Below are 15,052 nucleotides of genomic sequence, written 5' to 3'. Positions count from 1 at the left end.
CAGTGCTCTCTGTGGAGAACTGTGATTATCCGGCTCAGTATCCTTTGATGCTTTGTCCCTCCCCCCTCCTCCCACAGGTACGATTCCGGGCTGCCATCGGGCATAGAGGCACCAGTTTAATACTACTGCATAGGGCCACATAAATCGTAAGTTTCATAGTAGCAGCCGTGTTAGTGTGTATTCGCAAAAAGAAAAGGAGTACTTGTGGCACCTTAGAGACTAACAAATTTATTAGAGCATAAGCTTTCATGAGAAGTGAGCTGTAGCTCATGAAAGCTTATGCTCTAATAAATTTGTTAGTCTCTAAGGTGCCACAAGTACTCCTATAAATCCTAAGGACGGCCCTGCCTGCTCTGTAAAATCTCCAATGATGGAGATTCCACAACCTCCCTAGGCAATTTATTCCAGTGCTTAACCACACTGACAGTTAGGAAGTTTTTCCTAATGTCCAACCTAAACCCTTGCTGCAATTTAAGCCCATTGCTTCTTGTCCTATCTTTAGAGGTTAAGAAGAACAATTTTCTCCCTCCTCTTTGTAACAACGTTTTATGTACTTGAAAATTGTTATCGTGTCCCCTCTCAGTCTTCTCTTCTCCAGACTAAACAAACCCATTTTTTTTCAATCGTTCCTCATGGGTCATGTTTCTAGACGTTTAATAATTTTTGTTGCTTTTCTCTGGAGTCTCTCGAATTTGTCCACATCTTTCCTGAAATATGGCAACCAGAACTGGACACAATACTCCCGTTGAGGCCTAATCAGCACAGAGTAGAGCAGAAGAATTACTTCTCATATCTTGCTTACAGCACTCCTGCAATACATCCCAGAATGATGTTTGCTATTTTGCAACAGCACTATATTGTTGACTCATATTTAGCTTGTGGTCCACTATGACTTCCCTTTCCACAGTACTCCTTCCTAAGCAGTCATTTCCCATTTTGTATATGTGCAACTGATGGTTCCTTCCTAAATGGAGTACTTTGTATTTGTCCTTATTGAATTTCATCCTGTTTACTTCAGACCATTTCTCCAGTTTGAATTTTAATCCTATCCTCCAAAGCACTTGCAACCCCTCCCAGTTTGGTATCATCCACACACTTTGTAAGTGTACTCTCTATGCCATTATCTAAATCATTGATGAAGATATTGAACAGAACCAGACCCAGAACCGATCCCTGCAGGACCCAACTCATTATGTCCTTCCAGCATGACTCTGAACCACTGTTAATTACTCTCTGGGAATGGTTTTCCAACCAGTTTTGCACCCGTCTTATAATAGCTCTGTCATGAATATAAAGGGAAGGGTAACCACCTTTCTGTATACAATGCTATAAAATCCCTCCTGGCCAGAGGCAAAATCCTTTCACCTGTAAAGGGTTAAGAAACTAAGGTAGTCTCACTGGTACCTGACCCAAATGACCAATGAGGGGACAAGATACTTTCCAATCTGGAGTGGGGGAAAAAGTTTTTGTCTGTCTGTGTGATACCTTTGCCGGGAACAGATCAAGGATGCAAGCCTTCCAACTCCTGTAAAGTTAGTAAGTAATCTAGCTAGAAAATGCAATACGTTTTCTTTGTTTTTTTGGCTTGTAAATGCTCTGTGCTGGAGGAAATGTGTATTCTGGTTTTTGTGTCTTTTGTAATTTAAGATTTTGCCTAGAGGGATTCTCTATGTTTTAAATCTGACTGCCTGTAAGATTATCTTCCATTCTGATTTTACAGATTTGGTCTCTTATCTTTTTTTGTTCTTCTAATAAAGTTCTGATTTTTAAGAATCTGATTGGGTTTTTTGGGTCTTAAAAATCCAAGGGGTTTGTGATCATCTTGTTTATTCTCAAGCCTCCTCAGGAAAGGGGGTGTAAGGGCTTGGGGGGATAGTTTGGGGAAGGAACTCCAAGTGGTCCTTTCCCTGTTCTTTGTCTAAAATACTTGGTGGTGGCAGTGTTTTACCTAATCCAAGGGCAAAGACTTTGTGCCTTGGGGAAGTTTTAACCTAAACTGGTAGAAATAAGATTACGGGGTCTTTCATGCAGGTCACCACGTCTGTACCCTAGAGTTCAGAGTGGGGAAGGAACCTTGACAAGCTCCATCTAGATTATATTTCTCTAGGTATTTTTTTATGAGAAAGTCATAAGAGACAGTATCAAAAGCTTTGCTAAAGTAAAGATATACCATGTCTACCACTTCCCCCCCATCCAGAAGGCTTGTCACGGATGGATATATTCAGAGAGATTATAAATGCATGTGTGTACATGTTACTGGCCACAGCTAAGTTTGGGCTAAATTCTGCCTGGTCTTTAAAGCAGATAGTTCCCAGTAAGGCAGAGGGAGTAAAGAGTCTCTATCGCCTGCTTCCCCTTTACATGAGACATGTAAGGGACTAAATGAATTCCAATCATTCCCTATTCTTGCAAGGGCACATAGTACCCTGAAGATGGAGGCAGGGCCAAAACTTCACTCTCTGATGCTCTGGGCAGTAGCTTTGGTTAGCAGAATGGAGGGTAGCAAGCTGCACATCACAGCAGTGTTTAGGTGAACGTGCACAATTCATGAATATAAATTGTCAGGTTAGGCTGTTTTTAAAAGGCAGTAATTTGAAGCGTTAAATACCACTAAACTAATTTTTCTAAGTAGGCTCAGCACCCTTGCTTTTTTTGAAGGATGCAAAGCAGCATGTTATTCTGTCCCAAAAATATAAGAAACCTTTGTTTTCCAACATATGAATTAATTCATATTGTCAATATGTCAATATGACATTAATTCATATGTCCCTATAGTTAAAATAATTCAGTTTTCAAACTGTTTTAAATTTTCTTTTCTGATAAATTTTGGACAAAAGCAGAATGGATTTTGAGATGTTAATTAATTATTGAACAGTCTGAGAGGCAGCTGAAATTCAGCCCCAAATGTCGGATAATCAAACCCACTATAGACTATCTTGTTGGTTATAAACACATTCTATTCAGAATAGATTTTTCTTGTCATAAGTCCATATGCATATAAATTCAAGAAGAAATAAGCATGCAGTGAACTTCAAGTTTAAATTTTATTATGATGGACATAACCTAGCTTATCCCTGAGCTAGATCCAAATTTAATAGTGCAGATGGAACACATGGGAACTGGATAGCACCCAGATGCAATACTATATGGCATAGCTATTCTGTTTTATTTTTAACAACCAAGCTGTTATTTGAACTGCAAAGATGATATGTAGGAGAGGAAAAGAAAGATTACCTTTCCAAGCTATGATTCTCTGTTTTTATCCCTGCAAACAAGAAAAATGGAACAAAATCTAGCTCACATACAGCAGCAAGTTTATTTTTCCCTTTTCTAACAAAGAGCCCTACTAAATTTGGTTACTTGATGGAGAAAATGTTACATTAATATTAGGTTTCTTTGCCATCAGTGGTTATGATTTTTATAGGGAGTACAGATTTTTTTTTTACTGAGATGTTTTGGATAAGTCATGAAAGTTTTGATGACATGAAAATTAACAAACAATAGCTACATTATTTGGCTAGATAGTTGTTTTGCCTAAGTCATTTGTATGTGTGCATGTGTCCCAGCATTTCCACACTTCTACTTAAAATGTTCTTGTCTTTGTTAGTCAACTTTTGCTGTACATTGAGTGTTACAAATGAGTAAGATTTCTCTGCTATTTCTCTGCTACATTGTGAATTTGTGGGGGGGGGAGGGTTGTATGTGTGTCTGTGTGTGATACTGTAGGAATGCTGGGACACACACACAAAAACACAAATTCACAATGTAGCAGAGAAATTGCAGAAGCTCCTCTGACTCATTGGTTACACTTAATGTACAGCAAAAGTTGACTAACAAAGACGAACATTTTAAGTAGAAGTGTGGAAATGCTGGGACACACACACACACACAACTATGACTTAGGCAAAACAACTATCTAACCAAATAATGTAGCTAATGTTTGTTAATTTTCATGATATCAGAATTTTCATGACTTATCCAAAATGACTCAGTAAAAAATGTCCCCGTCCCGATTTTTTACACTTGCTATCTGGTCATCCTAGTTGCATTAGCCACCCAAAAATGGAGGTGAGATCACAGTTTGGTGCAAAGAATAGCAGACACAGGATTCTCTCCCAGGATGGCAGAAGTTATTGCTGCAGAATGTGTTGTGTAGGATTCCCTGCAGGCCTTCTCTCTGCATCTCCCAGAATTCTTCCTGTGGAAACCTGCTCTGAGGCAGTTCTTCATTCTGTCCTTCACAAGATGTGTCTATTAACTATAAGCTAACTCTCATCTTCTTATGATTTTCTTTTCTCTGTGCTGCTCATATTCTCTATGGTATTTTGCAAATTCAGTACAATATTTGGAAAAAAAAACCACTTAATTGACATTGTTTAGATCTTTTTATTAAAATGAATATGGGGTACATATTTATTAAAATGATGTATTGGGTACATATTTTCCGTGAAGGAACTAAGTTTGTCTGTATAAAATGACTTGATGCTCTTAGGGCACTCTCTTCAAGGATCTGTGCTCTTCAAGCATACTAGCAAACAAGTGGGAAAGAACTATAATAATATCTGACATTTTTGTTGTGGTTTTCATATCTTAGGTTCTGAGTGCTTTACAAATGAGGGGCCAGATCTACAGTGCAGCATCTACTCCCTTTGCAATTTAAGTCAATTGGACCTCAGAATCCAGAGATCTTGCAGGATTTAATGCTGACATTGAGTTCCTTTTTATTTCTTCCATCAATGGAGTCAGTTAACTCCCTTTTGGGAGAAAAACAAAAAGATTCTGAAGATTCCCTTAACATATTCACAGATCTTGTGACAGATATTATAAACACATGCAATATTACCTTTATATTAACAGTATTAACTTTATAAATGTTATCTGTACCTCTCTGAACAAGGAATTCTATACTGGCTTCTTGTGCTCCATTCAGGAACTAAAATCAGTTGGGGGTAGTTACTGCAGACCTGGAACAGATAAACAACTCCAGAGAAGTCCTGGAACCTGGGAAGGATTGCATATATTGGTTCAGACCAGGTTCAAGAGGCCCAGGAGACAAAGAAAGAGCTTGTGATCAAATGGCCAGCTCAAACTGACGTGAGGTTATAAACAAAAGGGCAAGCACTGCAGGAAGGGTTTGAAGGACTTTAAACCCTACCAGATTCCATATGTAGAAGATGGTGATTTCTGGTAAGTTTAGCATGCGGGTAGACCTTTTATTGTTTTATAATGTTTTCTCTCTAATGTTATTTCTTAAAAATAAATGTGCTTTGCTTTTTGAAGGCTGGCTTCTCTCTGGTAACACTGTCATACCTCCTAAGAGAAAACAAAACTGCAGGAGCTGAACTAAGGTAAGACTGCTGTGAAAATCACAGTGAATTGTGGAGGGTGGGATGGAAGCCTAAATTCCTGGAGTGAACACAGCTCCCCGCTATAGCGATGTGGCGGCTAAAGGCCTGAGACCTAAGGGGCATCCCTTGTGCACACTACAGAGGGTTAAGAGGTACAGTTACCCTGACATTGTGACAGATCTCAGAGCCATTTAGTGCAGAAGTGCTTTGCTGCTGTGCTCTTTCCTGGTCCCCTACAGTTCTCCTTGTATTTTGCACTGTTGGGAAATCCAGTTATACTGGGGGTGTGGTATTTATTTAAAATGTAGTTCATCAAGCTATTCTCTTACTCGGCTATTGGAATATACAGGAATGTTGGATTCTAATCTCAGTTTGGCCATTTATCAGTTACAGGAATCAGTTGAAGGCATCTGAAAATGACTCGGATATTACTTTAAAACAACAGTAAGTATTTATTATGTTTGCCATTTTCTACCTCCTTTCCTATATGTATCACAATATGATTTATCAGAATTGGTATGTCTGCATATTCTGTAAAATATTATAACATACCGGACAACAAAGAGGTGGCGGTCTAATTATCTTAATATTCTACCTTACAGTTGGCTAGCTCTGTGATCCTATACCCACGTATTCAGGAAGTTGTGCTCATAGATAGGAATAGGTGTAGGAATTACCAGTGGAACCAAATACAGAATGTTAAAAATGACCCATAAAACTTCAGATTCTTCTGTCAAGGCTTAAAACTAGAACAAAAAATTGCACCAAAATATTTTATTGTAATGACACAGACTGTAACAAGGGGTTGGGAGAGGAAGGTATAAATCTCAGTCATTATTTTGACAACTTCAGGGTCATAATCTTTTGCTTGCCTTCAGATGTTGTAGGATAGAATTAAAAGATTATAATGAAGTTGTCATATAAATTAGTTAATTTTATATTACTTTTGCATTAAGGCTGCAATTCTTGTTACTAGAATTGAATGTGTGTTGTATTTTCTCCACTCATTTCAATTTTAAGACTGTCATGCAAATGGCTTACATTGAAGAATGAGAACTGATTTTCATTCATTCTTGTTCTCATCTTCATTCCTATGACAAAAATCATCAGCAAAGCAGAAAACAATACAGATGTAATCCATTCTAATGTCACAAGTAATCCATTCTATTGTCACAAATCATAAAATGAAAATAATAAGGTAACAATTTATGATTATGACATGCCTAAATTACTCATGAGAATAACTACATTTTGTATCATTTCAAATTCCTGTATGAATCTCAGAATGATTTTAAAGTAATTCATGTGCAAAACATTGTAACAGGAATACAAAATAGTAGCTAACTATTCCATCTGGGAATATTCAAAGCTGCAAATATTAGGGCCTCCATAGACATTACATGTCTGGTTGGTATCTGGCAGGGTATCATAAAGTATGTGCAAAGTTTTGAAGAGCATTAGCTTTATAAATACGAGCTCTCATAACAAAATCCTTGCAAGTGTGCAGGAATATCCCTCTGAAATACATAGGTCCAGGAGTGCAAGTAAGGCGGTACGGGCCGGTACAGTGTACCGGTAAAAAGTGGCCGCCTGTACCGGCCCGTACCACTGACTTTAAAGTGCTGCCGTGACCCTGCTTAAAGCACGGCCGTGGCAGCGCTTTAACATCCCTGCCCCTTTTGACACGCCCTCCCCCCCCCGGGCTGCTGATGGGAGGTAAAAGGAGCAGCTACCCCAGGGCCAGCGATTTAAAAGGACCCGGAGCCCAGCCCCAAGCCTTATGAAAGGAGACTTAAGGAGCTTGGCTTGTTTAGCCTAATTAAAAGAAGGTTGAGGGGAGATATGATTGCCCTCTATAAATATATCAGAGGAATAAATACAGGAGAGGGAGAGGAATTATTTCAGCTCAGCACCAATGTGGACACAAGAACAAATGGGTATAAACTGGCCACCAGGAAGTTTAGACTTGAAATTAGACGAAGGTTTCTAATCATCAGAGGAGTGAAGTTTTGGAATAGCCTTCCAAGGGAAGCAGTGAGGGCAAAAGATCTATCTGGCTTTAAGATTCTACTCGATAAGTTTATGGAGGAGATGGTATGATGGGATAATGGGATTTTGGTAAGTAATTGATCTTTAAATATTCAGGGTAAATAGGACTAATCCCCTGAGATGGGATATTAGATGGATGGGATCTGAGTTACTACAGAAAATTCTTTCCTGGGTATCTGGCTGTTGAATCTTGCCCATATGCTCAGGGTTTAGCTGATCGCCATATTTGGGGTTGGGAAGGAATTTTCCTCCAGGGCAGATTGGAGAGGCCCTGGAGGTTTTTCGCCTTCCTCTGTAGCATGGGGCATGGGTGACTTGAGGGAGGCTTCTCTGCTCCTTGAGGTCTTTAAACCATGATTTAAGGACTTCAATAGCTCAGACGTAGGTGAGGTTTTTTGTAGGAGTGGGGAGATGAGATTCTGTGGCCTGCGCTATGCAGGAGGTCGGACTAGATGATCAGAATGGTCCCTTCTGACCTTAGTATCTATGAATCCCCGGAGCCCTGCCACCGCTTCCTCAGGGCTCCGGCCACCACTACTGCACCAGGCCCTTAAAAGCAGCGGTGGGGCTCCAGGGATGATTTAAAGGGCCCAGGGCTCAGCTGTTGTTACTGCCCTGGGCCCTTTAACTCTCCTCCCCAGCCCCGCTGCCGCTACCCCAGGGCTCCGGCAGCGGGGCTCTGGCAGTAATTTAAAGGGCCGGGGGCTCCAGCCATTGCTGGGAGCCGCGGGCCCTTTAAATTGCGCCTGGGGAGCCGATCCACCCCGGTACAGCGCACCGGCTTTTGCTGGTATGCCATACCAGGGCGTACCCGCTTACTTTCACCTCTGACCTTGATAGATATTTTACATGAATAGTGTTTGACAATATGATTTTATGTTAAAGTATATATCAGTTTCAGGGCTACTAATTTTATTGCTGTACTTTAACATGTAATACATAACATTAAATACCAATTTTCTAGAGTTTCCTGTTTGTCATTAGTAATTACAATTTGCTGACTTTCTCCCAGGTTGAGGATAATTCTTTAATTTGTGGGAGGGTTTTTTTCAGCATGGTAATGATTGTCAATCTGGCAATGAGAAGCTAAAGCAATGAAGAGAGGAGAAAGGAAGTATTGCCATTGACTTCAGTGGAGCTAGGATTTCAGCCTTCTGCCTTATTCCTCTCCCACTCTGGCTTTCCCCTGACCTTCATTTTTGTGATGGAGACTTTTTTGCATTTTCGGTCACATGGGAAAACTATGTATGCATCGTCTTACTGGCCTGCTTTTGGTCTCTGATATCCCATGAACACCAGCAAGGTTGGTGGAATCATAAAATTAGGTCCTGGTAATTCATACCATGTCAGGAATCTCATCTGTAGTCAGGTAGCAGATGATATTTAATAAACTTTATAGTGTGTATAATTTGGCTATATTAACATTGTAAAAGCAATCTTCTTATCTGGAATTTCTTCCCTTTTTTGTGCTACATTCAACTTAAATTGTGATTCTACCTTTTTTTACTCTGTAGAGATGGCATTCAGGGCTTTTATATTTATTGTTCTCAATGACCTCATATGGTCTCTGTTCAATTTATTATTTATAAAGATTATATCTAAGATCTTCCTACCATTACAGACTCAGCCAGAAATTTGAAAACTGAAGCTGGGTTTTTTTTTTCTGGCTTATGCATCACTGATCATGAAGATTCTGCCTTAAGTTAACACTAATTCTGTTAAAACAGAAATAGAATCCACTTCACTTTCTTAGAACTCTGTTAGCTCTGCAGTGCTAACACAAAGTATAAGTAGTAGCCATTTATTTTAGTTAGTAAGTTAATCAGGTATGATTCTGAATGCACCTGAGTAGCAAATCAGTGTAAGGAGGTGTCATGTTTTATAATAGAACTGAGCTTTAATGCTGAACAAATACTAGTTTTTACGTGTTTACCTCTGTCTGTTTGTATGTCTGTCCATTATAAGTATTTTCAAGTGCCCACTGCCAAAACATCTAGTGTGTGTATACACACACACACACAAGATGAATTGAGAATTGTGACTTTTGTAATAAACAATACTTTGAACTCACTCTTTTTCTTATTCATAGATCCCTGTTCATAATATAAACAAATATTTGAGGATCTCTAAATTACAATATGTAATATTTAGTCAAGACTATTCAGAAAGCTATAGTAAATTAGAATCTCCTGTTTTGTTAGTAAACTGTTACTATTCCCCTCTTGTTGTTTTATAACTAATACAGGTATCCTCGATTATCTGACTACCCCAGATACATATTCCCTGATTGAATTTTGGCACAGAAACTCTATAGATTGAGTGGATGAAATATACCACAAGAGGGCATCTTATTTGCCTGAATTTCATTATTGTATCGCTGATGCTTTGTTGAAATCACATTTGTTATTATTTTTTAACATAAATTTTTTTCCAGTTATGGTAAAACAAAACAGAACAACAAAACAAACAAAAAAAACAGAATAAACCTTGAAATTTAACAGCAGAATGGGTTGTCCATTGAATACTTGAAAGTCCATGACAGGAATGTAAAGAAAATATGAAGAATTTTAGCCTGCTACTATTTTTTAACAGTGATTTTCCACACACTGTCTTATTTGCAGTATATTGTAGAATGAAATGTGCTATGGCTCCGTGTAAAAGCTCAAATGGTCAGATAAACAAGCTAATTATTCTAACTGTTAAAAAGCCATGTTGTTTTATATCATTACCAATCACTTTGTCAGCAATATATAAGTAATGGAACTATATGTCAGGAGTAAGGGCCCACAGCTAGACTGCTTACCTGCTAGCTCAACCTACAGGCAGTCTAATGAGTGCAGCCGGACCGTAGTTGAGTTGTCTGATTGGCCCAACCACGTGACTGGCTGAAGGGATCAGCAGATCTGCTCTTACTACCAGCAACAGCATTAGGGCCCTATGTGCTTAAAGCATTTGCCTGCACCTGTATTTGCTCCTGCTGTGTTCCAGTCCTGTTCCAAACTAATTCCTGCCTTGGATCCAGCCCTGCTCCTGCCTTCCCTGAGACCCGGTAACCTAGTTCTGATCCTTGGATCAGGTTCCTGGCTCTGACTCTGGTTCTGACGCTCACTTTTGTTTCCTTCCTTGGAATACCTGCTCTGACCAGTAGGCAATACTGCCACATCCTTGTACCTAACAGTATTACAATTTACACTAGATGAGGCTCTGCTCCTGAAATTTTTTAAAAAGAAAAGGAGTACTTGTGGCACCTTAGAGACTAACAAATTTATTAGAGCATAAGCTTTCGTGAGCTACAGCTCACTTCATCGGATGCATTTGGTGGAAAAAACAGAGGAGAGATTTATATACACACACAGAGAACATGAAACAATGGGTTTATCATACACACTGTAAGGAGAGTGCTCACTTAAGATAAGCCATCACCAGCAGCAAGGGGGGGAAAGGAGGAAAACCTTTCATGGTGACAAGCAAGGTAGGCTAATTCCAGCAGTTAACAAGAATATCAGAGGAACAGTGGAGGGTGGGGTGGGGTGGGGGGGAGAAATACCATGGGGAAATAGTTTTACTTTGTGTAATGACTCATCCATTCCCAGTCTCTATTCAAGCCTAAGTTAATTGTATCCAGTTTGCAAATTAATTCCAATTCCGCAGTCTCTCGTTGGAGTCTGTTTTTGAAGCTTTTTTGTTGAAGGATAGCCACTCTTAGGTCTGTAATCGAGTGACCTGAGAGATTGAAGTGTTCTCCAACTGGTTTTTGAATGTTATAATTCTTGACGTCTGATTTGTGCCCATTCATTCTTTTACGTAGAGACTGTCCAGTTTGGCCAATGTACATGGCAGAGGGGCATTGCTGGCACATGATGGCATATATCACACTGGTAGATGCGCAGGTGAACGAGCCTCTGATAGTGTGGCTGATGTGATTAGGCCCTATGATGGTATCCCCTGAATAGATATGTGGACAGAGTTGGCAACGGGCTTTGTTGCAAGGATAGGTTCCTGGGTTAGTGGTTCTGTTGTGTGGTGTGTGGTTGCTGGTGAGTATTTGCTTCAGATTGGGGGGCTGTCTGTAAGCAAGGACTGGCCTGTCTCCCAAGATCTGTGAGAGTGATGGGTCGTCCTTCAGGATAGGTTGTAGATCCTTGATGATGCGTTGGAGAGGTTTTAGTTGGGGGCTGAAGGTGATGGCTAGTGGTGTTCTGTTATTTTCTTTGTTGAGCCTGTCCTGTAGTAGGTGACTTCTGGGTACTCTTCTGGCTCTGACAATCTGTTTCTTCACTTCAGCAGGTGAGTATTGTAGTTGTAAGAATGCATGATAGAGATCTTGTAGGTGTTTGTCTCTGTCTGAAGGGATGGAGCAAATTTATATCGTAGAGCTTGGCTGTAGACAATGGATCGAGTGGTATGATCTGGATGAAAGCTAGAGGCATGTAGGTAGGAATAGCGGTCAGTAGGTTTCCGATATAGGGTGGTGTTTATGTGACCATCGCTTATTAGCACCGTAGTGTCCAGGAAGTGGATCTCTTGTGTGGACTGGTCCAGGCTAAGGTTGATGGTGGGATGGAAATTGTTGAAATCATGGTGGAATTCCTCAAGAGCTTCTTTTCCATGGGTCCAGATGATGAAGATGTCATCAATGTAGCGCAAGTAGAGTAGGGGCATTAGGGGATGAGAACTGAGGAAGCCATTGTTCTAAGTCAGCCATAAAAATGTTGGCATACTGTGGGGCCATGCGGGTACCCATCGCAGTGCTGCTGATTTGAAGGTATACATTGTCCCCAAATGTGAAATAGTTATGGGTGAGGACAAAGTCACAAAGTTCTGCCACCAGGTTAGCCGTGACAGTATCGGGGATACTGTTCCTGACGGCTTGTAATCCATCTTTGTGTGGAATGTTGGTGTAGAGGGCTTCTACATCCATAGTGGCTAGGATGGTGTTTTTAGGAAGATCACCAATGGACTGTAGTTTCCTCAGGAAGTCAGTGGTGTCTCGAAGATAGCTGGGAGTGCTGGTAACGAAGGGCCTGAGGAGGGAGTCTACATAGCCAGACAATCCTGCTGTCAGGGTGCCAATGCCTGAGATGATGGGGCGTCCAGGATTTCCAGGTTTATGGATCTTGGGTAGCAGATAGAATACCCCAGGTCGGGGTTCTAGGGGTGTGTCTGTGCGGATTTGTTCTTGTGCTTTTTCAGGGAGTTTCTTGAGCAAATGCTGTAGTTTCTTTTGGTAACTCTCAGTGGGATCAGAGGGTAATGGCTTCTAGAAAGTGGTGTTGGAGAGCTGCCTAGTAGCCTCTTGTTCATACTCCGACCTATTCATGATGACGACAGCACCTCCTTTGTCAGCCTTTTTGATTATGATGTCAGAGTTGTTTCTGAGGCTGTGGATGGCACTGTGTTCTGCATGGCTGAGGTTATGGGGTAAGCGATGCTGCTTTTCCACAATTTCAGCTCGTGCACGTCGGCGGAAGCACTCTATGTAGAAATCCAGGCTGCTGTTTCGACCTTCAGGAGGAGTCCACCCAGAATCCACCAGCAACCACACACCACACAACAGAACCACTAACCCAGGAACCTATCCTTGCAACAAAGCCCGTTGCCAACTCTGTCCACATATCTATTCAGGGGATACCATCATAGGGCCTAATCACATCAGCCACACTATCAGAGGCTCGTTCACCTGCGCATCTACCAGTGTGATATATGCCATCATGTGCCAGCAATGCCCCTCTGCCATGTACATTGGCCAAACTGGACAGTCTCTACATAAAAGAATGAATGGGCACAAATCAGACGTCAAGAATTATAACATTCAAAAACCAGTTGGCGAACACTTCAATCTCTCAAGTCACTCGATTACAGACCTAAGAGTGGCTATCCTTCAACAAAAAAGCTTCAAAAACAGACTCCAACGAGAGACTCCTGAATTGGAATTAATTTGCAAACTGGATACAATTAACTTAGGCTTGAATAGAGACTGGGAATGGATGAGTCATTACACAAAGTAAAACTATTTCCCCATGGTATTTCTCCCCCCCCACCCCACCCTACCCCCCACTGTTCCTCTGATATTCTTGTTAACTGCTGGAATTAGCCTACCTTGCTTGTCACCATGAAAGGTTTTCCTCCTTTTCCCCCCTTGCTGCTGGTGATGGCTTATCTTAAGTGAGCACTCTCCTTACAGTGTATATGATAAACCCATTGTTTCATGTTCTCTGTGTGTGTATATAAATCTCTCCTCTGTTTTTTCCACCAAATGCATCCGATGAAGTGAGCTGTAGTTCACGAAAGCTTATGCTCTAATAAATGTGTTAGTCTCTAAGGTGCCACAAGTACTCCTTTTCTTTTTGCGAATACAGACTAACACAGCTGCTACTCTGAAACCTGAAATTTTTTAGACTCTATCAGCAGGTTGTCCTGAAATTACAATTTTAAATTTCAAATACTATGTTAATGAAATAGAAGTGGACTATTAACTATATCAATGGAGCCTATTTTGTCTGATATTCTGATCATTGTTCTTTTGGCAAGTACAGCGCATCCCTTAACAGTAGAGATGGGCCTGAGCCACAGCTCTAGCTCTGAGCTCCTGGTCTGGGTTTGTATAATAGTTTATTCAAATCTACCTTTACAATAGCTTCAGTCTCAACATCCCCAAAGATTGCGAAAGTTTGGCTCCTGATTTCAACCTCCAAGTTCAAGATTGTTTGCATTCTGCGGTTCAGTTGTGCCCTTTAGGCAGAAGGTCTGATCCAAACATCATATCTCTAGCATCCACATACAATTTTATAGACATTAACATTATATTTATATTTATTCTATTTGTATATTTATAGATACAATTTTATAGACATTAATATTCCTCATAACACCACTATAGGCTAAAGTTGTTTTTCATTTGACAGATGAGGAAAACCTGAGGAAAAGAAGTGTGTAAGAGACTTAAAGCCAAAGGGGGAGTCATTTCTTTGCTCCAGCCACATCCCTGACAAAGGCACAGGGTTCTTGGTGTACATGCATTGTGTCCAGACTGCAATATATGTTAGATCAACACCACCGAGAACTAGGTTCCCGGCTGCCTCATCTTTCCCACTGCTATATCAAAAGACTAGCAACTATAGAACAAAGCTTATACTCATTCACTTTTAGGTAAGTGTTTTTGGCAAGAAACAAATTAGTATTGGAATATTGAGGGCAGCCTTGCTTTAAAGAAACTTAAACAATTGAATACCCTTTCTTTGGTTTGACAAACATCATAATTTTAAATGCAAAATGTACACTAAATCAATGCCATACTTGTAGTTTTAAAAGCACAAAAGTCAATATGTGCTTCCCGCAATAAATAGAATTGTACTACTCTGTATGGCACCATATTTATTGCCAGATATGGTGAGTGTTATCCAATGTGCAAATGACACCGTGACTTAATGTATCTTGGTGAGGGAAGGGGGTTGCATGAGTAAAATCTTGGCTATAACAGTTCATTAGAATTATGTTTCTGCATTTCAGGTAGGGGGATTTGAAGAAAACAAAAGGAAGTAGCAGATAAGTTGGAACTCTTACAACAAGAGTCTGTTGAAAGCCTCTGTCATAAATATAAAGGGAAGGGTAACCACATTTCTGTATACAGTGCTATAAAATCCCTCCTGGCCAGA

General features: G+C 40.3%; 1 long non-coding RNA gene across 1 annotated transcript; it reads left to right on the top strand.

The window, feature by feature from the left end:
- The first annotated feature begins 5,059 nt into the window (after positions 1 to 5,059).
- Positions 5,060 to 14,584, top strand: LOC122459973. Its single transcript, XR_006280967.1, has 3 exons — positions 5,060 to 5,187; positions 5,736 to 5,792; positions 14,303 to 14,584. It is a non-coding gene; the product is annotated as an uncharacterized LOC122459973 (long non-coding RNA).
- Positions 14,585 to 15,052: the final 468 nt, after the last annotated feature.

This window comes from Dermochelys coriacea, chromosome 4 (assembly GCF_009764565.3).
Source record: "Dermochelys coriacea isolate rDerCor1 chromosome 4, rDerCor1.pri.v4, whole genome shotgun sequence".
NCBI lineage: Eukaryota > Metazoa > Chordata > Testudines > Dermochelyidae > Dermochelys > Dermochelys coriacea.
This window is presented reverse-complemented; position numbering and strand designations above follow the sequence as displayed.